The sequence below is a fragment of the Columba livia genome, chromosome 5 (genome assembly GCF_036013475.1).
Source record: "Columba livia isolate bColLiv1 breed racing homer chromosome 5, bColLiv1.pat.W.v2, whole genome shotgun sequence".
Taxonomy (NCBI): Eukaryota; Metazoa; Chordata; class Aves; order Columbiformes; family Columbidae; genus Columba; species Columba livia.
Window position 1 is genome coordinate 67,607,473 of NC_088606.1, and position 6,000 is coordinate 67,613,472.

Below are 6,000 nucleotides of genomic sequence, written 5' to 3' on the forward strand. Positions count from 1 at the left end.
GGAGCTTTCTGAGCAGCCATGAGAAACAGGAACAGGAGTGCCTGGCAGAGGATAATCCGATTAACGGCTGCGTGGCGCAGTTTTTATGGTGGCTCCTGAAGAGACCGAGCGCTGTCGGGGAATTAAGGGCTCAAAGGTGGCTCAACTACTGAGTTCCTATAAAAAAGCCTATAAAAAGTGCTGGTATGTGTAAGTGGCTGCCTGATGCTCCGGGTTGCTCTGCGGTTGTTTTTCCTGCCCACAGCTCTATCAGGCTCGTAAAGGGATGTTGCCTTTTCTGTAAATGCTTCCTCTCCTGGGGGAAGAGAAACACAGCGCTCTGGATCCTGCCCTTGGATAAACATCAACTAATCCGTGCTTAGGAGGGGCTGGTTTAATACTAAGGAGAAAAATATATGAATGTGTGCCCGGCAGCCATGGTGGATGCTGCTTTAAAACCAGTTTTACTATTAAAAGCCTGAATTACGGAGCGTGGCGAGGGATGCAGCCGCTATTGCCAAGGAGACTCTCGGGCTGTTCGGTGGGTTTGTGGCCATAGGAGGAACGTCCAGCTTATTGAGAAAAGCGCTTTTCAGCCTGTTGGCCGTAAAGCATCCACAACTACACCAGAAAACACGTTTTCAAACAATTCTAAGCCAGACTGGTGCATTCCCAAGCAAGCAGAGTAAATGAATGAAAACTAGCGGGGATATGTGAGTAGGTAAAGCTGGGGTGGAATTGTTAATTACTTGTAAATAGGAACCAGCATTGCACAAAGCAGTTAATCAGGGGTTTGAGGTTTGGTTTGGTTTGGTTTGGAGAGGGGTGGGTCGGGTTGGTTTGGTTTGGTTGGTTGGGGTTTTTGTTTCTTCCAGGATGCAAGATCATACTTCGGCCAGGAGAGAGGAAAAGACGTTAAACAGGGATCTGAGGGGGATTGCACAGAGAGGATATTTAAAATGCATGTTTAAATCAAGGTTATCTAATGACCTGGTGCTCTTCAGAAGGTCTGGTTACACAAAGCCTTACGTGACCAACTGATTTTTGCTGGGCAGGGTGTTAAGGGCAATAAGGGCGACGGGTGCGCGGGAGGATCGCGCCGGGGTGGTGTCTGCTCTGCCGCGGGTCACCCGGCGCTTTCCATTAGCGGCACAACAGGCACCGGGGGTGCTGGTGCAGAGACAGGGCAGTGCCCGCTTGCTCCGAACCCGCACGTGAGGACGCGTGGGCTCTTGGCAGCACCCGCGTTTCTCTGGCTTTGCAGCAACCTCCTGACACTGCTGTGCATCCAGCCCTGGAGCTACTGGGAAGCCAAGCCCGGCTTGTCTGGGCTGGTTTGCTCGGCAGAGGCGCTTGAGCTCAGCCAGAGGCTCCAGAACGGGTGTCCCTCGCTGACTCCCATCCTTTGTATTTATTTTTTGTAATCAATGGTGGCGTTCTCTCCATCTTGGGAAAGAACCTCTTGCAGTTAATGAATAACCAGAGGGTGATTTATCAGCGTGGGTCCCTCACCAAGAGGAGATAACGGCCGGGGCTCCCACCTCCCGCACCGTGGGAGCTGCCGTGGGTGTGCAGGGTGAAACCGCGTCTTCTGCTGTCCCACCTGTCCCCACCTGAGCGGGGACAGCACGAGGACACTCGCGGCCCAAGCGGCCGCCAGCAAGAGAGGCGCTGGGAGGACACGGCTCCTTGGGCTGACCGAGTTGTGCCTCCCTTGGCCTTTGTGGTGGCTGTTCAGGGTCACAGCTGGAACACCGAGGGGATTGCGGAGCACAAGGGTGATGGGAGCACCCGAGGAACCTGGGGGGTTCAGCTGGAGAACAGGAGCTGAGGGGAGACCTTCTGATCTCTGAACTGCCTGAAAGGAGCTTGGAGCCAGGGGGGTCGGGCTCTGCTCCCCAGGAACAAGCGCCAGGAGCAGAGGAAATGGCCTCAAGTTGCCCAGGGGAGGTTGAGGTTGGATCTGGGAACAATTTCTTGCCCAAAGGGCTGTGGGGCATTGGAACAGGCTGCCCAGGGCAGTGCTGGAGTCACCATCCCTGGAGGGCTGGACAGACAGACATGAGGTTCTCAGGACATGGGACAGGGATGGGGGAACGGTTGGACTCGGGTCTTTTCCACCCAAAATGATTCCTCAGTTCTACAATAAAACAGCCCCAAGCTGTGTGGGGAGCAGGTTTGCTCCCGCGGTCGGGCTGCTCCCCAGACACAGGCAGATCCATCTGGTTTGTACCTTACTCATCCCTGATGACCGTGTGGGCGATGCCGAGGCCAATGACCCCGGAGGAAATGACGCTGTCACGGCGCTGCCGTTACCTCTCGCCCGCCGCTTCGCGCTCCCTCTGCGCCTCTGAGCCCTCGGACAGAGCCCGATGGTTACGAGACCAGGAGGAAGGCAGCGAGTTCTAACAAAGGGAGTTGTGTGGAGCGTATTTCTCAAACATCCCTCCCTTGGAGCTGTGCAGACCGCAGCGTTTCCCCTGCCCGAGACCACCAGGTGAGGTAAGGATGGGATGGAACGATCCCAAACCCTTTCCAGACCCTCTCAGCAGCTGCTGCACATCTGCTGGCGGCTGTTGTGTGTGCCGGCTGTGGGGTCTCGCTGCCAGATACAGGTCCAAATCTGAGCCTCATCTCACCACCTTCTACCCTTGAGACCACAAAATAACCCACTTTTCAGCCCTACTGATCCAAAAGATGGTGCCTCAGCCTCAGGGTGCTGAATCCAGCGTCAGTAGAACTCCCAAACAGTTTTCCTCCATCCTGGCTGGGTGGGATTTCAGTCTCAGATGTTGGCTGAAGGTGTCAGAGATGCTTGTTTTCCCCACGTAGGTTAAGCTTAGCGGTAGGACAGACCGCCCTGTGTTGAAGGTGGTGTGGATACGCGTTCTCCATCGAATTCAGACGGACCCGAAGCAGACTCCTGTCGTCAATTCGCTTCATAGAAACTCTGCAGAGCGCAGGTGAGGCCACAAGGACTGTCCCCAAATCAAATCTCGACACAGCAGCTCCTTCCCACCCGAACAGCCGGTGACCGCAGTGCTGGTGGGTGCCACACGTGCAGGAGCCTCGGCAGCTCCTGGGGACGGGTGGTTGTCCCTGCCACCCACGCCATCTCACACTAATTCGAGTCAGGTAGGTACATTGGCTTATTTTCATTCTTAACCACGTAAAACGTGCCAAAACGCAGGCTGTTTATCTTATTTACAATTTCATTTGTTTCTGCTTGCCTGTGTGTTTTAACGGGGTTGGAAATAAGCAGCACCCGAGCGTTTTCAGGGCTCGCACACCAACGTGCCGTGTCCCGATGGAGCAGAACTGTGCCCAAGGCTTTGTGTTGGTTCTGCTTCTCACCCTGAACGCACGGAGACTCCATCCAAGGATAAAATCCATCAGATGGGTTGTCTTGTCTAAAATAATGTATATTCTCAGGATGCAGACCCTACCCTGCCCTGGCTGATGTATTCAGGAAACTATAGTTAGCCAGGCCACCTAACTCCAGCATACCTGGTGGTTTCAGCGCATCCTATTCAATGTATAAACCTCTTTCAAACGCGGATGAGGCCGATGGGCGCAGTCTGAGGTTTGGGGAGGCGCAGCTTGTGCACAGCGTGATTTTTTAAGCCTGGGGAAGGAGAAGCGCCGGGTACAACCGGCTGTGAGAGGGACACAGCCCCGCCGCCCCAGCCTGGTTTACTGTAGTCAATCAGCAACGTTTCTAGTCACCTGAGCGGTCTTTAGATCACAATGAGAACTTCTATAGGCTTAATATGCAAAACAAATGGATATATGCACGCTCGGAGCGTATAACGCATAAACCATTAGAGACACTAAATATTCCAGTGTTTCCAATAGCTAATTAACATCTTGTTTGGCATTTGGTGGTGCAGCCCCACCTGGATCAATGTTCCGTCTCCTGCTCAGCCGAGCCTCGTGTTATCTGAACCGACGGCTCTGCACGTGTCCAGCAGCCCGTGCCCCCGCGGGGCTGAGCGCCGGGACGGAGATAAAGACGCACTAAAGAGCTTTGCGGTGGGGGGTGGGGTGGGGTGTGGGGTGGGGGGACCGCTCAATTATTTTTTTGTTTTAAATTGGACTTTGAGATTCAGCGCCGGAGGGAGCAGCGGCCGCACCTTCCGTGAGTAACGTCCACCCGCCCCCGTCCCGGCGCTGGGCAGGGAGGTGTTTGCATAGGGGGTGACGGGGGAACGACGGGGACATGTGCGTGGGGAGGGGACAGCAGGGGACGGGCAGAGGGGGGACAGCGGGAAGGAGAACGAACGGCACGTTGCGATGGGGGCTGCGTCTCTGTCCCCTGTGTTCTGTGCAGCAATAGCGGGTCAAAGTGGCGCCTCTTAGGTTTTTTGGGTTCGGATCTCTCCAGTACAAGTTTGACCCTGAAATAATAGAATCGTCATAGTTTGGGTTGAAGGGACCTCCCCAGCTCCCCCAGTGCCAGCCCTGCCATGGAAGGGACATCTTCACTAGCTCAGGTTGTCAGAGCCCCGTCCAGCCTGGCCTGGGGTGTCTCATCCACCCCCTCTCTGGGAACCCGGGACAGGGCTCTACTGGACGTGCTGGATTCTGAGCTCGTTGCCGTGGGGGAACAGCTGCTCTTTCCCCTTTCAGGAAGGAGCGAGGTTGGGCACGTCCCTCGGTGCCACCGGCAACGCGTGTCCCACCTGCATTATCTCTGTAACCAGGTCCAGGAGGGGCGACGGCAGCAATCCCTGGGCAGAGAGCTGAGCGGGACCGAGAGCCGAACCCGCCTGAAGCAAATTAAGGTGAGGAGGACACGGGCCGTGGGTGCCTCGCTTGATTCAGACACCAGGGAGGGAGCAACAACAGGTGAACCCACCCAGGGGAGTTTGGTCAAAGTGACTTTAGACCTGAAGGCACAGTCTGGGACAAGTGCTGCTGCTCTAACCTCTGCCTTCCCGGTGCAAAGTGCGGGTGGAGGTCTCTTAATCCCTGATGGATCTTACGATATGATGCTGTGCTGATGGTACCACGGAGGTGGAACCACGTCGAGGTGCCTGCTGGCTGCTGAGATAGCGCAGCGCTGGGTACAGACACCTGGGGGGTTTAACGCTGCTCCACAAAGGCACCGTGTGGCTTCAGAAATGATTTCTGGGCCGTCAGCATGCCTGTTTGTGTGATAACTTCATAGCACGGACAATAGAAACGCGTGTTTTGTTCATCCCGTTCCCCCACGGTGTGTGTTACACTTACAATATTTATGGGGAGGAGGGTTTGTTGGGGTGGCAGCCGCTGTGCCGCAATTTGCATCATTAGTGGGTTGCTCTCAAATGACTTTTCAGTCTCGTTAGAGGGATGTGTGTCTTTTTGGGACTGGGAAGACTGGTCTGTGCCATGTTATGGGAAGGATGTGTTGCAGGACTGTTTAAGGAGAGAGGTGTTGCGGTTTTATTTTCGATAATCTACCACGCAGGAGTTTGCACCGTGGGGTGGGGAATCCTGGGCAAAGATGGGTTACGAACCCAGGGCAGGTTGGTCTCGGGGTCATTTGCCTTTCAAATTGTTTGCTCATCTTTGGACCCCAGTGCCACTGCAGGAACTTGTTCCCTGGCCAGCTCGGTGTATTTACAGGTCCCTTTGCTGGCTTTGGCAGCGCCGGTGAAGTGACCCAGAACAGCCTTGGCCTCCCCTTGTTGTTTTATTGTGCCGGAGCCGCTGAAGCTCCAGCTCCCTCCTGCCACTCCTGGGATTTATTAACTGGCCCTGAGACGTGTATGGGATGCTCCGTAGACCTGATGCCACAAGAATAAGACTTGAGAGCGGGCAGCGTTGCATTGTGAGGTTTTGCAAGCAAGACCAGTGCACTGAGCTGGATTCTCAGGTCCTAACTGTGCCTGTGAACATGTTCTCAAGTGAAATTTGGGGGTCTGTGCTCATCGGGGGATTTACTCCTGACAAGATGCTGTTGCTGAGCGGGGATAATGTGCTGCTGGGAGGACGCGGAACTGACCATCAGGGCTTGAATCCTTAGCAGGAGCGTTT